We start from the raw sequence: 24673 nt of genomic DNA, 5'->3' as shown, positions 1-24673 counted from the left end.
AAAAAGTCCTACCTGCAAGAAAACCCAAATTTCCGAAGCGTCGTTCAGCATGCGTTCACTTGTATTTTTGTCCTTCCTTTTGACACTTCTCGTGGTTTTGCGCATGGTTAGTATCAGTATCAACTATATGTTTCATCATTGTCTGTTTTATGTGTGAGATGTTATGGTTTTTAACCATTGGTCCCCACATATACTTTCTAAAAGAGATGCAGTTGTTTGTTAGCATTCATGCTTATTAAGAGTATCTGCATGATTTTATGTTCTATAAAGCCCATATAAAATGTATAGCGGATGATTTCTGATTGTTTTATGTGTCATTACATATGTAGAAAATTATTGATTTTTTAGCAGTGTTGTAAAGTGCAAAAAGCGCAATAATGGCAATAATTTTTTTTTCTTTACGTATCTTTCGTCGATCGCGTGCCCACTGTGCGCTTTTCCGACAAAAGTCCGACAGTAAAAAATTTTACTTTAATTTTCAGAACACAAAATAACAGTGTATATCATACGTCAATTTGACATCTTTAGTTTGACAGCAAGCCGGACGGGAATAATCGCACGGTCGGAACGGACAGCAGGAGTGACGGAGTGTGCCGTGGGGTGTTGTGTCGCATTTCGCCCGTCGTCGTTTTGTGTGTGTGTTTTCCATCACCATCAGCCGAGCCGCGGAGGAACTACTAGTTGTAATCGGAATACTTTTCTTCTTGCTGGAAAAGCGAGAAAACTTTCTTTTTGCCGGAAATTGTGCAAACGAACGGATCGAGAGGAAGATATTTCGCGATCCCTCAAACGGTGAGCTCGGCACGATACATCGCAGTGTAAGCATTAAAAGTGCAGCTTCCCGAGTTGTGTGTGATTTGTGGATGGTTGGAATTTAAACGGATTTGCCGACGAGGATACTCGCTTGGTGAGAAGCGAGGGCGGCTTTCAAGTGCCACCGCATCAACGAGTTCAAAGCGGATCCGGCCTACGGTGGGATCTCGGAACAACGCACAACAGGGAGAAGCAATTCTCTAACCCAAAGCTATCCTTCAAGATGGATGCTCTGCCGGATTCGGTCCAAATTAGTAAAAATCGTTCGTTGATTGTGATCCGTAGCTAGCTGCTTTGTGCCGCAACCAAAGGAACGGAGATCCCTTCCGGGTGGTAAGTTGAATCTTGGGGTGGGACTGACAAACCGGTCAACAGGTGTGTATCTCAAGGGCTTCGCGGCTTGAGTATAAAGACGAGGCAGTAATTTGAAGGTTGTTTCACGATTCAATATGTGTGTTGCGAATAATTTTATTTTTGTTCGATAAGAATAAGCGGTTTACCTAGTCATAAAATAGAAGAAGCAACACTTGCAACAATCTTGGAAGCATTACAATAAAAGTCATATTTAATTTATTAGGTTTTTTTCATAGCGGGGTAGTTCATCTTTCAGAATGGAAAATATTTGTATAAACAACTAAACAAAGCTACTAGTCGGTTATCACAGATATGACTCATTTGCTTTCCATATGAATTACAAAATTAAACCACAGTATGTACAAAAATAGTTCCACTAAATTTATATAATCCTTCCATAAAATCACATGAGTTTCTGGCTTTGGTCTGTTACGACTATGACAAATGAAAAGCATCAAAATCACAAGAATTCATTCGATCGTACTGTTTTTCCAGGGCTAGTGGCGAATCAGTTTGAAATGGATTCATCATTTTAAGTTTTGGTATTGGCTCAGGAAGTTTATTAGAATCAATCCTTTAGCTGCCTTACCTATACGAATTTCTTGAAATGATATTCTGGACAGCTCCATCATTGTATTCGAAGCAAACCCAGCAAAGTTTGTTATTGGCATTCGCATTTTAATTTCAAGCTGAAAATCAGGTAATTCCAAAAGCATGCTTACGCCAAAATTAGGGCATTCGAATGTTTGCATCGTTTGCATAGTGTCTGATAGCATTTTGCACATCCAAACTTGTTTGAAAATTTGTTCAATCACTTACAAAGTCATGGATGCTCGTATTGAAGTAAACATATATGTATTGGATTCATAGTAATTGTGGTTAAATAAAACTAACGGTTGTCCGACATTTCACGGTAAAACATTCCGCGGTGTACCATTTCGCGGTCTGTATCATTTGGCGGTAATCTGTTTCGCGGTTTATACAATTTGGCGGTATTCCGTTTCGCAGTATGTATAATTTTGCGGTGCTCCGTTTCGCGGTATTCAAGCTTAGCTTATCTTTTAAACTTTATTTTTATTTTTAAGAGTTCGCCATTCTTATCTACCAACTCTTAATTTCCTCTTCTTTATATGGCCGTTTCTTTCAATTATTTTCCTCTTTTCTTTTACACACTATTGTATGCTATTTCCAAAAAACATATACATTTCTTGTAATTAACAGTACACAGTGGTTGAAACAGGAACAAAAGTTTATTGAACTGATCTCGTGGAGAGTGGAAATGGAATGAACAAATTTTCTATTTAGTTCTAATCAATAGGTTGCTAGGGTGGTACTCTATAGAACCAATGGTAGCTTTGACTCCGATTATATGTATCAACACCCCCTCTTAATCGGCCAGTCCAAGGGATTTGCACAGTTCTTGAAAGTGACTTTAAGTGCTTTAGTGCTTTAGTGAAAACATCTGCCAATTGCTTGTTGGATGAAACAGATTCAATCTTGATATTTCCTTTGATGACATGGTCTCGCAAAAAGTGGTGCTTTACATCAATGTGTTTCGCCCTCTTGCATTCAAGATTTTTTGCTATTGAGATAAATCCGTGATGACGCAGCGGAGAACAATGTCGGGTATATGGGTCGAAGTCGACGGAACGATTGGTTCGACGAAGAGTGCAGACAGATTCTGGAGGAGAAGGACGCAGCGCGGGCGGTCGCGCTGCAGCAAGGTACCCGGCAGAACGTGGAACGTTATAGACGGAAGCGGAGACAGCAGACCCGCCTTTTTCAGGAGAAGAAACGCCGCCTGGAAGAAGCGGAGTGCGAGGAGATGGAACAGCTGTGCCGTTCTCAAGATACACGCAAGTTCTATAAGAAGCTCAACGCATCCCGCAAAGGCTTCGTGCCGCGAGCCGAAATGTGCAAATGTGCCGGGATAAGGATGGGAGCATCTTGACGGACGAACGTGTGGTGATCGAAAGGTGGAAGCAGCACTACGAGGAACATCTGAATGGCGCTGAGAGTACAGGCAGTGAAAGTCAAGGCAGCGGAGGAGATGACAACGTCAGTTCAGCGGACGATGGAAGCCAACCAGCCCCACCTTGAGGGAAGTTAAGGATGCCATTCAACAGCTAAAGACCAATAAAGCAGCTGGTAAGGATGGTATCGGGCTGAGCTCATCAAGATGGGCCCGGAAAAGCTGGCCACTTGCCTGCACAAACTGATAGTCAGAATCTGGGAAAACGAACAGCTACCGGAGGTGGAAGGAAGGGGTTATATGCCCCATCTACAAGAAAGGCGACAAGCTGGAGTGTGAGAACTTTCGAGCGATCACCATCCTTAATGCCGCCTACAAAGTGATATCCCAGATCATCTTCCGTCGTCTGTCACCATTAGTGAACGAGTTCGTGGGAAGTTATCAAGCCGACTTCGTTGACGGCCGCTCGACAACGGACCAGATCTTTACTGTACGGCAAATCCTTCAAAAATGCCGTGAATACCAGGTCCCTACGCACCATCTGTTCGTTGATTTCAAGGCGGCATACGACAGTATAGACCGCGTAGACCTATGGAAAATTATGGACGAGAACAGCTTCCCTGGGAAGCTTACCAGACTGATCAAAGCAACGGTGGATGGTGTGCAAAACTGTGTGAAGATTTCGGGCGAACACTCCAGTTCGTTCGAATCGCGCCGGGGAGACAAGGTGATGGACTTTCGTGCCTGTTGTTCAACATTGCGCTAGAAGGTGTCATGCGGAGGGCCGGGGTAACAGCCGGGGTACGATTTTCAACAGATCCAGTCAATTTATTTGTTTCGCGGATGACATGGACATTGTCGGCCGAACATTTGCAAAGGTGGCAGAACTGTACACCCGCCTGAAACGTGAAGCAACAAAAGTTGGACTGGTGGTGAATGCGTCAAAGACAAAGTACATGCTTGTGGGCGGAACCGAGCGCGACATGGCCCGCCTGGGAAGCAGTGTTACGATAGACGGGGATACCTTCGAGGTGGTCGAGGAATTCGTCTACCTCGGATCCTTGCTAACGGCTGACAACAACGTTAGTCGTGAAATACGAAGGCGCATCATCTGTGGAAGTCGGGCCTACTACGGGCTCCAGAAGAAACTGCGGTCGAAAAAGATTCGCCACCGGACCAAATGTGTCATGTACAAGACGCTTATAAGACCGGTTGTCCTCTACGGACATGAAACATGGACAATGCTCGAGAAGGGACTTGCAAGCACTCGGAGTATTCGAGAGACGGGTGCTTAGGACCATCTTTGGCGGTGTGCAAGAAGACGGTGTGTGGCGGCGAAGAATGAACCATGAGCTCGCCCAACTCTACGGCGAACCCAGTATCCAGAAGGTAGCTAAAGCCGGAAGGGTACGATGGGCAGGACATGTTGCAAGAATGCCGGACAGCAGCCCTGCAAAGATGGTGTTCGCTTCCGATCCGGCAGGTACGAGACGGCGTGGAGCGCAGCGAGCGAGATGGGCAGACCAGGTGCAGAACGACTTGGCGAGCGTGGGGCGTATCCGAGGATGGAGAGATGCGGCCTCGAACCGTGTATTGTGGCGTCAAATTGTTGATTCAGTGTTATCTGTTTAGATGTTAACTAAATAAATGAAATACATCCGTGATTATCTTCATAGATAGTAAACGATTCATTCATCGACATTATATTTAAATCTGTAAGAATTTCTTCAACCATATGCCTTCAGAAACAGCCAGACTAAAAGCACCATACTCCGCTTCACTTGAAGATAATGCCACTGTTTGTTGTTTTCTACTGGCCCAAGATACCGTATTTCCGAATACTTGAAAAACTTATCCACTTACTGACGTCTGTACTGTCAGAGGCCCAGTCCGCGTCGGCACATCCAATTAAAACTGAAGAGGACTTGTTACTCGTATATTGGTGTTTGAGATTTTTCGTGCCTTTCAATTAACGAGCTACCCGCTTGAGGGCTTGGAAATGTGAATCCACAGGGGTTTGTTGATATCTCCCGAGGTATCCGACAGAATAACTGATGTCCGGTCTGACACACAACATTGTGTACATAATACTTCCCAGTAGCTCTCTGTATGGCTTAGTTGTCGAATTCTTTTCTTGTACGTTTAACTGACACCCTTTTTCCATTGGAGTCTTCGCAGGGTTACAATCTTGCAGTCCGAACTTGCTTAGAATGCGGTTGATACCAGTTTCATGCGAAAGATACAGTCTTCCTTCGGCTTTATCATATTGGATCTTCATTCCCAAAAAGCAGTTCACATCACCACAGTCAGTCATTTGAAATTTCTTGAACAGTATCTTCTTAGCTTCAAGGATGTTATCGATCATTTAGTAATCTGCGTTCGATCATTTATTAGTTTATCAATAACTCATTCCAGAGGCTAAATTTCAAAATGTGTTGCATGGTGGACTTTTAGTGCGAAGGTTTTTCTACAACTCTCCTTAACAGGTCGATGTTCGAACTCCACTGCTAAAGGAGTTATGGTGCTAATTGCTATACTTATACTAAATGATAACAAAATATGCAATCATTTAGTATAAGTTACTACTACTAGCGCTATAGCTCCGTTATTAGTGAAATTCAAACAACGAATTGTTAGGCAGAGTTGTAGATAAACCTTTGCACTAGAAGTCCACCATACAACACATTTTGAAATTTGGCCTCTGGAATGAGTTATTGACAACTACTAAATGATCGAAGGCAGATTACTAAATGATCGATAACATCCTTCGGCCTGTACAGAATTGATTTCGTCTCCAAAAATTAAAACGTCATCGACATATATTATTAAGTAAATGTTGCCTTGATTGTTTGACTTGGTATAAAGACAGTAATCATGTTTTGAGCGTGTAAATCCATTCGACAGCAGGGTTTCGTTGAGCTTGTTATTTCAGCAACGAGGGCTTTGCTTCAATCCGTAAAGTGATTTTCTGAGCTTGCACACCAAGTTTGCTCTCACGCCATCAGCCAAATAAACTGTTTCTTCAATATCACCGTACAGAAAAGCGGTCTTCACATCTAATTGTTGAATATGTATCTTGCATTGAACAGATACTGACAGGACGGTCTTAAGGACATAGTTGGAAGAGTACCAAGATGGCAGTCAATATGGCACCGGACCTTCCACGGATCAACCCCACACCTCCCGCACTCCCACCAACATTCGAATGCATCGAACAGCATCGAACAAAAGTTTAATGTTCAGATTACTAACCTGTTCACAGTATATTTATGTACTTCCCGTGATAATTAACATGTTTCTTCAAAAAGTCCTATGCATTTCGGCTCGAAATATACCCTAAACCAGCAGTTTCGTGCCAATTTAAATGTCGTCCGCGATTTTTTTGGTTTATCACTGCACTTCACTTCTTCTCAAAGGGCATTGAAAAAATCATTTTTTCACACACTTCTCCGCACATGAGCACCCCGAAATGTTGATGGAATGCAAATGAAACATCACTTTATGAAATCAGTCACTTGTTTGACGCGAAAACTTAATATAAACTGCTATTTTTGTTCGAAAAAAAACGACTAAAAACTGATCGCGGAGCGAATGTAAACACCGGTACCGATAGCAGCAAACTAATAAACAGGGTGGCTCAAAACTGATTTTGCTCCGCCGCGCTCAGTCGGTTATGTTTCATATTTTGGGTGTCGTTCGCTGGTTTCGGCTGGTTTGAATAGGGGCTTACCGTGCTCGAGTCGTTTCAGGTTTGTATGGCAGTTGATATGGCGAGGTTGAATTTTACATTATTCTGATTGTGGCACTCCGTGATTGGGCGCTGATGAGGGGAAGACCATATGACTGGATGAAATTCAAGGGCTTTAACTCCTTAGACAATGCATATTAAATGAACGTTCCAATAGTTGGGAGTCGATTTTAATCGAGGTTGCAAATCTTTAGCATGATAATAAAGCCCCAAATACAATGTCGGCGGAACAGAAACGGAAACGGCAAATTTGACAGTTAGCCCATATATTTTCCGTCAAATTTGCCGTTTCCGTTCCGCTGACATTGTGTTTGTGTAATTCAACAAAATAGCAAGATTTTTTCTGTGATACATATCTATCTCACCAGGAGCAGATACTTCATACAAAAAGTGTGACATGGGGGTGAGCGGAGTATAAAATGCTATTTCAACGGATCTTTCCTAAGGTGCGTTCAGTGAAGTTTCTGGAATGTTGCTTTCAGCTATGTGGGTTCTCTTTTCACCAGCGTTTGGAGGGGAGAAGCTATAGCCAGTGTAATGAATGGTTTAGTTTCCCATAATAGTTTTCATACAAACTTAAATCGTTCAAACTTGTTCTCAATCAGTTTTTGTTCAAATCGGCTTTTGGAGGACACTCGGAGCATGGGACAGAATCAAGTGAGCGTGGTGGAGCTGGGTCGTTTTTTGAACCACCCTACTAATATTCTTTGTTTTTTTCATAAATACGACACCAATACTACTACAGTATATGACAGTTTGTATTGTACCAATACTTTCAAAGCTTTGTTTTGGTACTCAACCCACCTTCACCTTAATCGTTGCCATTCTCACTACTGGTGCATAGGTTTCACCATAATCCAAATTTGTTGAAATCCCTTGGCTACAAGACGGGCTTTATAGCGGACAGGGTTGTTTTCCTTGATGCGAAACACCAATTTCGTATCGATCGGTTTGATTCCTCTAGGACATTCTTCAAGGCACCACACATTGTTTTGCTTGCTCGTGGTTACCGTATCAAGGTTTGAACCAAGTTCTTGTTGCGAAGGGAGCGCTTCTGGTATCGAAGTTTCTGTATTGGATTCACCATCTTCGGATTCGTCATCTGTCATGAGCATCGCATCTGAACCGACATTTGCAATATTCTCCCCCTCTTGCTCGGGTCTTGGTGCAGTTTGAATTTCTTCATTGATGTTTACATCCAGATCGTACGGAACCACAATCAAAGGAGTCGCCGGTTGCTTCTGGTTAGCGAACGGAAAAGAGAATTCATCAAACTTCACATCTCTGGATATGAACAGCTGTCTAGACTCGATGTTCCATAAACGGTAGCCATTTGGCGCATAGCCAACCATCACTGCCGCTCTGCTCTTCGGATCCAGTTTCTTCCTTTGCTGCGACGGTATCCATGCATAAGCTTTGCATCCAAACACCCGAAGCTTTGTCAAATCCGGTTTTTGTTTCTTCCACAATTCGGCAGGGGTTTTACGATCAACAATAGCACGTGTTGGACTTCTATTAATTAGATAAACGGAAGCAAGTACCGCTTCGCCCCACAAAGATTTAGGGGCACTTGACTCGACCAGCATCGAACGCACCTTTTCTATTATCGTCCGATTCAATCTCTCGGCTACTCCATTCTGCTGAGGTGTATATGCGGCTGTTGTTTCAACTTGAATGCCTTTTTCCTCATAGTATTCCTTTTGATCATTGGAACAATATTCGCGGCCTTGATCAACCGTGAGTTTGGATATGGCATGACCCATTGCTGCAGTTGCCATTGCCTCATAACAGCGAAACTTCTTGAAAACCTCGGACTTAGCCTTGATTAAGTAAACGGCTGCAAAATGCGTAAAATCATCTACAAATGAGACGAAATACCGCGAACCATCCCAGGCTACAGGAGTGATAGGACCGCAAACATCAGAATGGATTCTTTCCAAAGGACGAAGGGTGCGAGGTCTGGTGCCGTTGAATGGTTCACGGCATTGCTTTCCAAAAACACAAGCATCGCACATTTCCAGCTTACCATTCAAGTTTGAAATACCTGTGACCATATCGAATTTCAAGAGCGCTTCTAAATTACCACAACTAATATGGCCTAAACGACGATGCCAAAGATTGATATCTTGCACAGCACACGAGTTTGCAAATCCATCAACAGAGTAGAAAACATCGAGCTCGTAGAAATCGCCTCTTAGCGGGCACTTTGCAATCACCGAGTTATCGTGTTTTATTTCTCCAAATTTTGGTCCAAAACTCACCAGCCTTGGTCATACGCTTCACCGATAGCAAGTTTGCACGTAGATTCGGCACAAACAGCACGTCATAAATGGTCATAGCTACACCTTGATGGTTAACACAGAAAATTGTACCTTTATACCATGCGGTCATTGACTGGTCATTCTTCGCCACACCAATAACGACAGGTTGCTCCAGTTTCTCTAATGACTTGAATACTTTCTTCTCATTAGCTAGATGGTGACTTGCCCCGGAATCTAGCTTGAATGTTATTATACTACGGGTATCCTTTGTTGTTTTTCTTCCAACCATGAATGCAACGGCTTTGTTATCCGTGGCAACGTTGGCTTCTCCATGCAACTTGACACGACAGTCTTTCGCCATATGGCCCTTCTTCTGGCACCTGTTGCATTTACAATATGTGTATAAGGAAAATCACCCAATTACGGCATCAAATATTAAAATCTTAAGAAATGTCTCTTCCCCATGGAAACTCGATGTAGCTGAGAGTTTGGAAATCCACCGACAGGTACAAACAGCGCTGTTGAATAAGGATCAGGGAAATGGCAGCTTTTTTTTTTTTTTTTTTTTGACGTAAACTACGTCTAAGGGGAAGACTCGGATACAGGGTGACAAATGAAAATTTCCAAATTCGAGACCGTCACGAAATCATGTAAGATTTGTAACATTAATAGGTCTCTTATCTTTCAATGGATTTTAAAGATTTATATATCAATCGATTCGCAAACTCTCCACCAATTTGATAGTAGTATTGAAACTCTTGAGTATCAACGCTAAACTATTAAAAAATTTAGATCTGTCATGCTTCATTCATCTCCTATGCAGCGCGTTCCAATCCTTGGTAATTGCCTACTTTTAGGGAATTTCGGGAAGCCCAGCTGCTAGACAGTGGGGTCCCTACTCCCTCACAGGGTGGGGAGTGCTGCTAAAGCTGGGTATGTAGTAATGTCGGTGGGATAGTTCCTTCTCTTCTATATAGAGCGGAATATATGGCTCAATGTACTATATTTGGTTTTACGTAGTTTACGTCGAGCGGTCGTGTCTTGTATACAACCTCAAACAATTTTTTTTATTAGCTTTATTAAGGAGACTTGCAGCCCCAGGCTGGCTCGCCTCCGGAAAATGGCAGCTCTTGGCTCTTCAAGTTTCTACCTAAACAATAAAGTTATTTACTGTATAGGTAAATAAAGTAGGCAAATAAGATTAGATTAGGTACCTAGCGTAGTATAAATAGTGTAAGTTGCGATTGTTTTCTTTAAGTCGAGTCAAGTACAAGACACTGAAGACGACCACACAGTTGTAGTCGAAATACGTATCTGCAAAGATAACGAAAATTAACTGGTGGAATTAAATGGACAGTACTTAATTCGTCTTAGACGGTTTAATACACAGTGGTTGAAACAGGAACAAAAGTTTATTGAACTGATCTCGTGGAGAGTTAGAAATGGAATGAACAAATTTTCTATTTAGTTCTAATCAATAGGTTGCTAGGGTGGTACTCTATAGAACCAATGGTAGCTTTGACTCCGATTATATGTAAGTATCAACAACATTATTGTCAATATGATAATTTGATATGTGAACTTTGTCATCAAGAATGTATCTTCCTTAAGTGTTAGCCGGTATTAGGCGAAATATCATGTGCTGCCTTCTTTAAATGTTCGCATTTGCCCGTAATAAGGCAAAATGTTTCGTCTTCTTTAATTTTTTGCATTTGCCCGGTATAAGGCAATGTGTGTTTTGCTTTCTTCAAAAGTTTGCATTTGCCCGATATAAGGCAAAATCTGTTGTCTCGCCTTCTTTAAATGTTCGCATTTGCCCGGTATAAATCAAAATGTTATGTTTCGCTTTCTTTAAATGTTTGCATTTGCCCGGTAGAATGTGAAGTCTGTTGTTTTGCCCTTTTTAAATGTTCGCATTTGTCCGGTATAAGGCAAAGTGTGTTGTTTCGCCTTCTTTACATAGTCGCATTTGGAAATATGTTCTGCTACCGTTTTTTTTATTTGAATTTATATAAGTTTGGTATAAACTCATGTACATTATAATTAGGTGAATTTTGAGGCTTTAAAAAGCTAAAGAACACATTATTAAGCTACTTAATTGTAACATTAGTAAAATTAAACCTGCGAATTGGTTTTGACCGTGAAAAAGTTCACCGCGAAATAGTACTAACCGCGGAATGATATACCGCCAAATAATATAATCCGCAAAATGTTGCACCGCGATAAGATCTGAACGCGAAGTGGTACACCGCGAAATGGTTAACCGCGGAATGTTTTACCGCGAAATGTCGTACAATCAAACGAACAAGCTGATATGCTGGTTCATCTGGACAACTTATTTTGTGGCGTATCGCCGTTTTCTCTTAGAAAGGAACACAAATCTTGGGATCATTTAAAATAGAGAGGTGAAAAATTGATTGTGAACTTAAAACATTCTTACTCTGTCATACAAAGATACTAACACATTTACAGGCCTCTCTACATCTCAATGTTCTATACAAGGATGTTATCGATCATTTAGTAATTTGCGTTCGATCATTTAGTAGTTTGTCAAAAACTCATTCCAGAAGCTGAAATTCAAAATGTGTTGTATGGTGGACTTCTAGTGCGAAGGTTTTTCTACAACTCTGCCTAATGGTTTGTTGTTAGAATTCCACTAATAACGGAGTTATAGCGCTAGTTGCAGTAACTTAAACTAAATGATTGGAATTTTGTTATCATTTAGTCTAAGTTACTGAAACTATAGTTATAACTCCGTTACTAGTGGAATTCAATAAACGAACCATAAGACAGAGTTGCAGAAAAACCATCGCACTAGAAGTCCACCATACAACACATTTTAAAATTCAGTTTCTGGAATGAGTTATTGACAAACTACTAAATGATCGAATGCGAATTTCTAAATGATCGCTAACATCCTTGGTTCTATATCTCGATATCTCTCCCTATGTCAATGGTTTTACCGGTCCCTTCAATCTACATACATTTGGGCATTCTCCATCTCTATTCGCTTTGACGCAGCCGCGCTGTTGCCATCTAGCGGCGACGGACGTGTGCGTGAAATCACTGTCTTTCAACATGGTGAAGTATAGGAAGTATATTTTAAAATGCTTTTTACAAGTTATTAACAGTGATATGTTGAAAACTTTTAAATACGTAGGGTTAGAATTTTGAAAAACTACATGTTAGGCTCCTTATCTACACATGTTTTTTTAATCAAAATAATTCAACTTTCGTGTTACCTATATGAAAGTAAATTAAATTTCTAACCCAAAAAAGTGAAATCTTAGGCTAAAATGTGTTTTAACGTTTTAATAAGAATTTTAAAATTGACGTCCTATATCCCTTGCTGGGTGAAATAAAAAAGCATCAGCTGGCCCCCATTTTGTTTTCTCGCTTTCGTCAGGGAAAATAACCTCCCTATCTCGATATCTTCCTGTGTCGATATTGGGCACTGCACGGACGAATCTCTTCCTCTTTCGTTCTTCATGAAATTTGACGTTTACTGGCCTTGTTGTTTTCTAATTCCTTTGCAGTGAAAAAGAGACAAAGCAGTCCGTGCAGTGGCCTATAGGGCACTGCACGGACTGCTTTGTCTCTTTTTCGCTGCAAAGAAATTAGAAAACAACAAGGCCAGTAAACGTCAAAATTTATGAAGAACGAAAGAGAAAGAGATTGTTCCGTGCAGTGCCCTATTAGGTTCTGCAGCATGACGTCACGAATGAATTCGGTCCTCGTCGAATGAACTTTTTTGACAGTTCAGTAGTACTTTCGACTGACTCCGACAACGGTCGAGCTCGTGATTGGTTGGCTGCCCCTGAGTCCAACAAGAAGTACTACTGATCTTTCACCAGATTGAGGTTACGTACAGATGCTGCAGAACCTAATAGGGCACTGCACGGACTGCTTTGTCTCTTTCTCGCTGCAAAGAAATTAGAAAACCAAGATTCTTTTATGTACAGGTTATCCGACTTCGTCAGTAGATGGGAATAACCAGCGCGGGGGGGAAACATACATTTTCAGTGCAAAAAGTAAACAAACGAGCATAAATTCCATACAAAAATCCAAGATGGCTGAGTTGGGGATATTGACAAGTCGGATAACCTGTATACATAAAAAATCTTGTAGAAAACAACAAGGCCAGTAAACGTCAAACTTTATGAGGAACGAAAGAGAACGAGATGTTTCCATGCAGTGCCCTTATAGGTTACTAACAGTGTTGCCACAAGTACAGATTTATCTGGAAAGGTACAGATTTTTTGACAAATTGTGGTACAGATTCTGTCCGGTACAGATTACAGATTTTCTCCAATAAGTACAGATTGGTGCAGATTTTTTACAAACCAAGCCTTACAAAAGAATATTTTGTTTCAGTTTCCATCGAATAGATGCTTCTGCTATAAAAAATATTTAACTCATGGAGGTCAAAACGAAAAGTTCGTCCAACGACATTTCAGTCTCGATTATTCGAAGGCTAAATTATCAGTAAAAAATGTTTGACCAATGGTCGCTAATATTAAGACATTTTCAAAGGATCCATTCCAGATATAGAAATCTACATTTACATTTGATTGTATGTGATGACAATCAGAAACAGATGCAAAATGAACATGAATTACTTAAAAAAATGATTTTCTTTGACAATTTATTTTTCAAATTTCCGGATAATTTCAATTTCCTTCAGGGAACGATGAAGCTAATCATCCTGAACGCGTCAGATATTATCCCGAGTCAGAAGTCATCGGTTCATGAATTCTTGATCTATCGTTTGTAGCCATAAACGAGGTAGAGCTATTTTTAGATATTGTGAAAAAAATTACTAGATACTTTTCAAAAGTTGACCAAGTTTTTTTATCTATGCTCTCCTATGAGACCATCCATCCATCCAAATTGAAAAAACTTTTTCAATAATAAATTGAGTTGCATTGCATATTTTTAAATATTTACTCACAAATTTACCATACTGTCTGGTACAGATTATAGTATAGATTTTTGAAGATTTCGGTACAGATGAAAAAGATTTTTGAGCCCATGGTACAGATAAAAATGTGGCAACACTGGTTACTAAACCATACGCTAGGAGAAATGTCAAAAAAGAAAAAGTAGAATCACGAAAAAATTTCCACAACGAGATATGGGATGCAATACTTCAAATAATTTTAAAATTTTCAAAATGATATGTATTTGAGGGCCCTCCTTAGCCGTGCGGTAAGACGCGCGGCTACAAAGCAAGACCATGCTGAGGGTGGCTGGGTTAAATTCCCGGTGCCGGTCTAGGGAATTTTCGGATTGGAAATTATCTCGACTTCCCTGGGCATAAAGGGCTCATTCACAAATTACATAACGCATTAAGGGGTGGGTGGGTACACAATATTGCGTTACAAAATGTTACGGTTTGTCTAGGGGGTGGGTGGGTTTGTTTAGTTCTGTTACGGGTGACATTTAAGATAATAAAATAATATAAAAAACGAAATTCCTAATTAAATTCAAATTTGACAGTATTATTATGTACCATGAAGAAAGTTAAGGAAGAGTTCGCTAAAAATACCAATTTATCATTTTTGTGAAATTTTGGTAAGACGTTATGCGTCACAGATGGGGGTGGGTGGGTATAAAGGAAATGTTACAAACAAGTCACGGAGGGGTGGGTGGGGGTTCATATCTGTGTTTTTTGCGTTATGTAATTTGTGAATGAACCCAAAAGTATCATCGTGTTAGCCTCATGATATACGAATGCAAAAATGGCAACCTGGCTTTTTTTATGTTGCCGCAGCCTAAATAGATGTCGACAAAAAAATTGTAGTGGCGGACTATGAACTAAAATTTTCTGAACAAATCAAGACAAAATTTTCAAAACGACTTATCTGCTTTTGTAAACAAAGATTCAAACGACGATTTGACGAATCTGATAGCTCTCCCACGCAAACAAACACCATCAACAAGTAGCGGAGTCTTTCACCTACCTATTGATGGTGTTGGTTTGCGTGGGAGAGCTATCAGATTCGTCAAATCTTCGTTTGACTCTTTGTTTACAAAAGCAGATAAGTCGATTTGAAAATTTTGTCTTGAAATGAGTCTTTGAGCTCGAAGCTCTTCAAGGAAGTAAGCTTAGAGTGAAATCAGGAGTGATTCAGTTTCATTCCAATTTTTCGACCACTATTCTAGTTTGAATCTTGAGCCAAATAGAACAAACTCGCTGGTTTCCCCAGTATTGTTCTATTAATGTTTTTCAAATTTCCAATTAAATAAAATCATCATGTTGGCGCCAAGAAAGGCGCCGTAATTGCAAAGTGGATTGATCCGTAGATAAAGTAACTCATTCGTACACCAAAACCATTGCAAATATTTGAATCTCGTGATTCAATCGTGGTTCAAATCTGCAGTAAATAGAACGGAGCGTTATACCAGTTTTATTTTGTTTGAGATTTGACTGGTATAAAAAATGAATCTAGAGCAGCTGCTGGGAAAATGAATGTTTCAGATTCATATTCAAACTGACAGCCCCGAACGATTTGAATCACTGCTGATTTTACCCTTAGAGTGAAATCAGTAGTGATTCAGTTTCATTCCAAATTTTCGACCACTTTTCTACTTTGAATCTGGAGTAAAATAGAACAAACTCGCTGGTTTCCCCAGCAGTGTTCCATTCATGTTTTTCAAATTTTTAATTAAATAAAATCATTATGTTGGCGCCAAGATAGGCGCTGTAATTGCAAAGTGGATTGATCCGTAGATAAAGTGACGCATTCGTACACCAAAACAATTGGAAAATATTTGAATCTCGTGATTCAATCGTGATTCAAATTTGCAGTAAATAGAACGGAGCGTTATACCAGTTTTATTTTTTTGACATTTGACTGGTATAAAAAATGAATCTAGATCAGCTGCTGGGAAAACGAATGTTTCAGATTCATATTCAAACTGACAGCCCCGAACGATTTGAATCACTGCTGATTTTACCCTATTAATAAAGTAAACTAACAATTCAAGACAAAATTTTCAAATCGACTTATCTGCTTTTGTAAACAAAGATTATTTCCACGGTAATTTCCATTCAAACTTTAAATGATGCGTGCACAATCAACCAAAAAAATAAACAAAACAAAATTAGTAGGCTGATTAAAATGGCAAATCTAGTGAACAACAGTTACTGGATAGGGGAGGGAAGCGAAAAAGTCAAAATTTGAATCACTCTAACGGGGCATGCATATATCATAATAGATCAGCTATTGGTCACAATCCAACAAAAAAAAATCGGTTCGAGGCTCCTCCAATTTTTAAAATTTGAAACAAGAAATCCGAAAAGTGTGCAATTTTATTTTGGATTAACATTCGCCCGATTTTGGATTAACTTCAGACCAGTTTATACTGTAGTACCATTTCATTTATTTTTCTTGATTTTGAAAATAATTAGTGGTGTTTAAAATAGGTATTTCTTTGGAAAGTTGATCTTAAATATGTCAAAGAATTGATAGAGACAATATATCCTTTATGTGACCGATCTGTAAAATCGCTATTCGGTAAGCATAAAGCCGCGTCACACTGAGAATCAGAAGACACCTGTATGGTGGACTTTTGTCACTGGAACAGGCAATCTGTAGCGTTATTCTAGATAACCAGCTGCCGACACCACACGGCTATCCGGGCTGTTCGTGGAGAGAAATTGAAATAAAAACGTATACCATCCACATATTTTTGCAGTACCAAACCATAAACTGATTTACATTTGTAAAATAAGTACAAAAATTGAAAATTAAAAATACCGACTTTAATTTATTATCACTCTAAAATCTAAAAAGGGTAAAAAAACGGAAATTACATATTCAAAAAATCACCCCCTACATCAAATTTCATGCGTAAAACACTATTTTCATTATAAATTAGGCGACGTCTTTTAATTTCGGGTAATATGCAAATGTAGTCTGCACCAGCCCTGTGCACAACTCATTTGAAAGAGCTGTTCTTAACATACAATATACGAGATTGAAGAGGTTCTATTTGATCATCACTCCCATTCCCGCACACAGCGACCATATTATTACTTGATTCCTATTTCTAGAATCATTTTGTTAAAAAGCGATAGACTATAATTGGTCAGAAAAACTAATACGAGGCACGGGGGTGCTGCTTTCCAACCATAAGTTTATCATATCACCAAAAACAATCCGTATAATCGTACAGATCATATTATCATGATACAGGTTAAACGAAATAATTCCTAAAAAGTGTTTTAGAACGTAAAGGTTGAATAATGTAGGAGTGTCATGCGTGCCTCCAATTTTTTCGTTTATTCGACCGAACATATGCATAAGATGTAGGAGGCAAAATTAATTAGGTAAGCAAAAGCAGGATTTCAAGCCAATGACGCATGCAGAATGTGAGCACGAGATTCAATACGAAATAACCGCGCATAGGAGATGCGAACTGAAACATCTTGATGTACTATAGTTTGCGGTAGGTAGATAGATGGGAGTTAGGAGACAAACAACTAACAATGAATGATCGCTGGTCGCGGTAAAATGTCAGTTCATTGATAACTCCTGATGGCTATAGGCAATACAAAATGCTCTATCACCATTTACGATGTGGCGCCTTCGCTTCAGTACAACCAGGGCCGGATTTAGCCGGAAGGGGGCCCCGGGGCCGACGGTATGTGGGGGCCCCAAAATGTACAAAAAGGTTGGTTTTGGTACATAAGATTTGTGGGGGCCCGGGGCCACGGCCCCCCCGGCCCCCCCATAAATCCGGCCCTGAGTACAACTATAGAATATATACTTAGATTCATATTCGCTCGGGAGTCGCGTTTGCTTACTACAACATGCCTCATCTGTATAACTATGGATAGATTGATTATTTTATTTTAAAAAGTTGTTTAGTATTTGACTTGCAGTGCTAACAGAATCAAATATGGAAACAGTTCTGAGGTAATGTATCAAAACAATGCTTATAATTGCACGCTTTTCGTACGAGACGCTTCTAAACAATAATTTTTAATATGTGAGTAGAATTTCATACATTCACGTTTACATTTTGCAAAACTTGAGAAGAAATTCGCCTAAGCGAATGTAATTTGTATTGGTAGTGTTGAATAAGCCTGAACGTTCCCGTTTCTCTTCAGTGGAACAGAATCTATACGACCGTGCAATGATGGTGCCGCTCCGCTGCACGCCAGATCTGCCAATCGCACCTTTGATAGCAATGTAGGACAGCAAAACAGGTTAAACAGCAGGGACACAAGGATACTGCCCTAGGGAATGTCCTGGCCGATAATTAATAACAGATAATTGATGATGATCTTTCAGCAGGCAGCGGGGAATATTGTAGCGTTGTAGTTTGTGCGGCCATAATGCCAAGCATTATCGAATGCCTTGTCGACATCTAGTAAGAAGGCCATGGCAGAGGTGTTTGATCTTGTCTGTTCTTGAAACAAACTTGTTCGACCTGAGGACGTTGGTAACTCGAGTCAGTTGGTGTACGATTGACACCAAAATGATTCTTGAACAAGATGTAGAATCAAGTAGCCTGAATAACCATGAGAGAAGGCAGATCAGACGTTGAATTTGAAGAGGGGAAGGATTCTCTCCAGGCTTCCGGATGGGGATGACTTCCAGTAGCTAAGAAGCAGACACTGATTAAAGATCGATTATTTAATTGCTATAGACCGTCAACTCGTCAGCTGAGATTTTCAACTCCTCCAAAAAGACGTTGGAAGTCAAATGGTTGTTGATGCTTGTTAACAGTTGCTTCGACCTATATCGGCAACCTTCCCTGCAGAAGTTATCAAGCGATTCTTAGACCCGTTGTCGTCTGGGACGTCTGGGATCAAATTGACCTTTCCCGTCAAAAACTTTTATTCGCTCAATCGACTCTTCAATTTATTTGAGGTCATCTTTCCCAACGAACCCATATTTTTAACTATTCCCTAATGAAAGTTTCGCCTGACATTCGCCCAATTTCGAACCAATATCAACCCGGTTTACACTGTTCACGTTCCCAGCAAGGCTGGGAGAACGCGAATCTTATTGGAGAAATAACTATTTCTGAGGTTCACCATTCTGGTCTGGATAATTTTCTGTCATTTGATTGCAACGTGTCCTAACCACAGACAGTCCAGTACGTTGGTACTGCCTGCGAGTCACAATACGCAAATGAAATCTTTGATGAGCGTATCAATATTTAGAGCGTTGCTTACTTGACGAGCAATTATTGGTACATGTGGTTCACGGGCCTGGAAAAACGCCTTTGCTGTGAAGCTACACGTCAACTTCCTCAGTTTATGGGTGGATATCGTTGGTAATCGATGTTGTCTTCCACGCACCATTAGACCAGCCTCAGTCGACTCGGTGATATCTTCGACGGGACTGCCCAATATCGCCCCTTTAGAAGGCGCCATTTTGACTTGTCTTTGGCTTGATGTTTGGCATTTAGGTCGGCAATGATGTACTGACCCTGCCTGCCCGTTAACTTGATGATGTCTCTGCGAAGGTCGGCCGTTATCCATCGCCGGTTTTGAAGTGGTAAGGAGGATTGGAGTGATAATTGACCAGTGCATGATGACGTAGGTTGACAGTTCACAGAGCTTTTTCTCCGGGACTTAGCCTCCGGCGCAGCTTCCGATAAAAATGTTTCGTCATTTTATTCGTATGTAGATGTTCTTTGCGATTGATTTCTTGCTGAATGCAAAGAATAACACTAAAATATTCGGATCACAGCAATTTTAAACTAAAAATATGAATTTTAATTTTCCCTTCATCGATTTTTCTTCTAACACCTTGTAAACAAGCTCTGTGAACTGTCAAAATAAGTGAGGTTAAGTTAGAGTTTGCATTCACGGTTACTGGCTAAAACCCATTAATGGGTACTATGGCACCCATTTTCGTCAAAACCGCCACTACTCATTTAATGAGTAAAACCGGTTTACCCATTAATGGGTAAGTCATGTTTCTGTCAGAAGATGGGTATTATTTTACCCATCGGGACAAGCTCAAATTTTTGCAAAATGGGTAAATAAATACCCTTTTTCCGGCAATGAAATTGTGTTTGCTTTGATACAGATTATTTGCAGATTCTTAAACATGAAAACAAAAACGAAATCAACAAAAACACATTTTTATTCACCAAATATATCTACTATGTACACTATAGATAGTGGAACGTGTCTCCAAACGAGCATGACGTCACGATTTCAATGGAAACGTTAAGGGCTGTGACGTCATATGCGCGTGTGCACGGGCAAAAAAATCGACTCAGCCATGCTTTCGCTCATCTATAGATTCTACTATCTATAATGTACACCTAATTATGTGCCCCGCATGCAAATAACGCTTAATGAAATCTTCTTAGATGGTAACGGTTAGTCTCCGAATGATTTCTTCCATTAGTGGTCCGCATTTCAGGTGGTTTTCAGGCTTCTCTGGACCAAGTCCTTCATGGATTAATTACCCCACGATTTACCTGTAACGAAATTCTAATGAATCTAAAGCACTGTTCACATATTTATTTCAAAGACTTACCATTTCTCCTATTACGGAATCGTCAGGCAGAAATATAAGATGGTCGATTCTATTTTTCTCTGGAATTCCGCACCCGAAGACCTTGGAGCAATTAAGAATTTTTAGTAATAACGATAAATCGTATTTAAAAGACTGTAGTCTGTAGTCGTTTACTTACATCAAAGATGACTATAAGTTCCTTCCAGTTATCTTTGCTTACATTTAACGTGAGTTCGTTGATTTAATTTCCCTAGCAGTAAAAAAACGGGAGTACAGATGAAGAAATGTTTACAACTATTTTTTCACCCATTTTTCTCTCCAAACAAGATTTGAATATGGGTATTTTTTCACCCATTTGTCAGTTTAAAAATTTACCCCTTTTTTGACAGATTAATGGACCATCGAAAAATGTATACTTTTTTACCCATTAATGGGTTTTAGCCAGTAACCGTGTTGGTCTATACTCCATTGCACGGTGACGTATGATGGATATGATGCGTCTATCTTTTTTCCACCAGTTGAAAATTAGAAAACTACACGTGAAAAAATAACCTTATATGTTATGGCAAAAAACCATTCGAAAATACTTATACTCTTTATTATGCCACCTAATGAATGATCCCATATCAAAAAGCTAATGACATTTATAAGTTAATGAAAAGTATAAGTTTTGGAATGTATGTGACTAATGCGAAGTATAAGTTTTTTCTTATACATATCATTAAGCGCCTGCTTTGGCAAAAAAGTATTAGAAATCTTAATAATATTGCGCTTTTTGCACTTTATAAGAGTTCTGCGAGATTTTTTTTCTCACAGTCATCTTTTTCTCACACTCAATACACTCAAAAAAGTTTAATTTTCCGTGTATAATATTTGTGTGTGAGTGCTCAATTTGAAAACAAACAGACGTCAAATCATGGCGGGAATCGATTTAGTGTACACGCTTACATGTGACTAACGAGTAATGGGTTATAATTGGGTAAATTTCAGTAATAAAAATCGATCAACCCGAAATGAGAGTGAGTGTGAGAAAAAGAAGCGGGCAAATCACAATCTACACATAACTCTTCAAATTGGTGAAATCGGCAATAAATAACATTAAATTTTTTTACGTGTACAGGACCAGTACTTGTCAAATTTGACAGGTAGTGGTCCTGTTGTTTTCTAATTTTTATTAAGTGGGAAAGAGATAGCAAAGATTCGTGCAATGACCTATACCTCGATGAAGCTCAGCTGGAAGTTTGGCAGCAAGCGCCAATTGATGTTGTATCAAAGAGTGATGATCACACTAATGCTGTCCAATGAGCAGCTCGAAGTAACTCAAAGTTGTTCCCATCCCTCTCATGTCCATTTGTTGACAAAGAAGAGCGAGCAGGACGGGGACAACTTCGAGCTACTTCGAGCTGCTCATTGGACTGCCGGTCAACTCTCATGAATGTGCGGATTTGTAATGTTCACCTCCGGTTTCAAGTGGGTTTTGGTGATTTCCTTTCCTCGAAACAATCTGCAAGTTCGATAGTTTTGCTCTTCTTGAGCGATCAAGCGTTTCAGTTGATCGAACCCACCCTAGAAGCCATTTTCAATGATGAACATGCCAAGAGTGAAGACCTGGTCGAAACGGGTTTTGCAACTGCGCAGCCGAGTGGCGTGCTACGAGAAGATCGGAACCGGTTGTTGCAGAAAATTGTTCCGGTGGGGCAGTTTCTCAAAGTTAGCAGTTTCAGTTAGCTCAAAACCTTCATTTCAATCATAGGTTATTTCACGCATAGAATTGTATTGTAGAAACAACAATATTTCGGGTTGAATTCAACAATACATATTGTTGGCTCAGGGTTAATAATATTTACCGTTTGAAATAATCCATAATATTGTTGTTTCTACAATCACAAACATTAAATGATCCAACTGAAACAACAATGTTATTGTTGAAATAATTGTAGCTTTATTATTGTTTCAATATATATATATATATATATATATATATATATATATATATATATATATATATATATATATATATATATTTTTAAACTTTATTATCGTTTTTTTTTTATTTTACATATAAGTTCATCACGTAAGTGTTTCAATATATGAACAAAGTAGATTCAACAATATAATATTGTTTATTCAATAATGGTTTATATGTAGCTTATATTTTTTCCCTTTTTAGGTAAAAGTAAGAAATAAATGAATGTTGAGATTTTGTTATTTATATGTATTCTAGAATAAATTAGACACATATTGATACATTTTTTTAAATAACAAATCTTCTGATGCACTGGATGCCCTACTTCGATTGTTAGGATGTGACAATGAGTGAAAATTCTGAAAAAAGAGATATGGCTATGAACTTATCCTTTTGCTTCAAGGTTAAAATTTCATCTCTATTTACCAGACATTTTCACCATTTGTTCATTCGTTACGCTTATTTTTGACAACTTATAGCTTCTTCCAACATTTATTCTGGACACTGGAACTCTTTTATTCTGGAAGAGTTTAAAAAACAATCATTTTGGATTTAAATTATTTTAAATATTTGAACTTACATGAGTTGCCAGTACATCCAGTACAACAATTGTTATTAATCCTCATATGGCCAGGGTTCTGCCAAATCGCAATCTTGTAGCAGATTTAATTGATTACAAATCGCATCAGAAATTGTTTAACGCTTTCACTGAGGATATCCTACAATAAATGTACACATGAATTGACATAAAATCATTTCCATTTTCCGTTTGTGGACAGATTTAAAAAAGTCAGCCAAAATGTCGCTTGGTGCGGTTTGGCAGAACTCCAACTATAAAGCATGCTACTGCAGGCCTGGTCACTTTTTAGTGCATTGGTCACTTTTTTCGGGTCAGTCACTAAAAAGTCTCTTTTTTCGATCTCAAGTAACTAAAGTCACTTTTTCTCGGAAAAATTCACTATTTTTAATTATTTTGATATATTTGACTTTGTTCCGTGAGCATTGTCGTGAAATGAGAAAAACTGTTGAATTGAAACTTTATCTGTCGAAAGATGCTTTATTCACGACGGACATGAAATGACGAATTAAAAAAAAAATGTACCTTATGGCCCAAACGCTGTTCGAAACTTCTTCGTGATTCCAGATTTGCTGTGAATCTCGGTGTTGTCATTAGATTTTCAACAGCGATTAATTGAAGAGGTGTTGTGTCACAGTTTATGATTGGGTATATAGTAATGAAAGCAGGATGGGCACAGCGGATTGAGTATCTACATATATTCACAAAGCAGTTGACAATCGCTTCTCGCGCGTGGTAGACGTTTATTCCGATAGCTAGAACCTTTGCAACCTTTGACGAACATTGCACTCGACGCAATATGTCACACAGGAGAAACACACTTGTCGTGGACTTCAGTGGCCTACCAACGCGACCCAGTCTAGAGATAGTGAAGAGATTTTTTGATACTAAACTCAAATTAAACATGGATGATGTGAAAAACATTCAACTCCACAATATTAAAAACTGCGTAATTGTTGAGCTGAGCGATTTAAGCGAAGCACTTCGGCTGCAGAAGCAACACCACCTTCGGCATTCATTCGTGTATCTCGATGTGCACTACTACATCCCCATGTACGTGGATGAATCTATGACAAAAGGTCGAAAGACAAAAGGTCGAAAGGACAAAAGGTCGAAAGGACAAAAGGTCGAAAGACAAAAGGTCGAAAAGACAAAAGGTCGAAAGGACAAAAGGTCGAAAAGACAAAACGTCGAAAGGGACAAAAAGTCGAAAGGACAAAAGGTCGAACGGAACAAAAGGTCGAAAGGGACAAAAGGTCGAAAAGGACAAAAGGTCGAAAGGGACAAAAAGTCTATCCAGAACAATTTGATAACAAAATGGGTGTATTCCAAAAGAATTTATGAAATCTTAATTAATATCTTTATTAATGAGGTTTTCGGCCCTGGGCCGGTTCACCTCGTAGTAAATTATGAAATCTATTTACTTTCAGGCAGAAATAATTCACTCATCCTATCAATCAAAGTTGAAGAATGAGCAATTTGCAAAGAAG

General features: G+C 39.4%; 1 protein-coding gene across 3 annotated transcripts in view; it reads left to right on the top strand.

The window, feature by feature from the left end:
* The window catches only part of LOC134212626 (diphosphoinositol polyphosphate phosphohydrolase 1-like), a 55817-nt gene that overhangs the window by 13414 nt on the left and 17730 nt on the right, over positions 1 to 24673 (top strand). The window contains exon 2 of one of the 3 annotated variants that reach the window (XR_009979313.1): positions 483 to 1146. The gene's annotated coding sequence lies outside the window, so the exon portion shown is untranslated. Of the gene's footprint in view, positions 1 to 482; positions 1147 to 24673 lie in introns of those variants that run through there. The other 2 variants (XR_009979314.1, XM_062690639.1) reach the window with 2 other exon arrangements.

Source organism: Armigeres subalbatus, chromosome 2 (genome assembly GCF_024139115.2).
Source record: "Armigeres subalbatus isolate Guangzhou_Male chromosome 2, GZ_Asu_2, whole genome shotgun sequence".
Classification (NCBI taxonomy): Eukaryota; Metazoa; Arthropoda; class Insecta; order Diptera; family Culicidae; genus Armigeres; species Armigeres subalbatus.
This window is presented reverse-complemented; position numbering and strand designations above follow the sequence as displayed.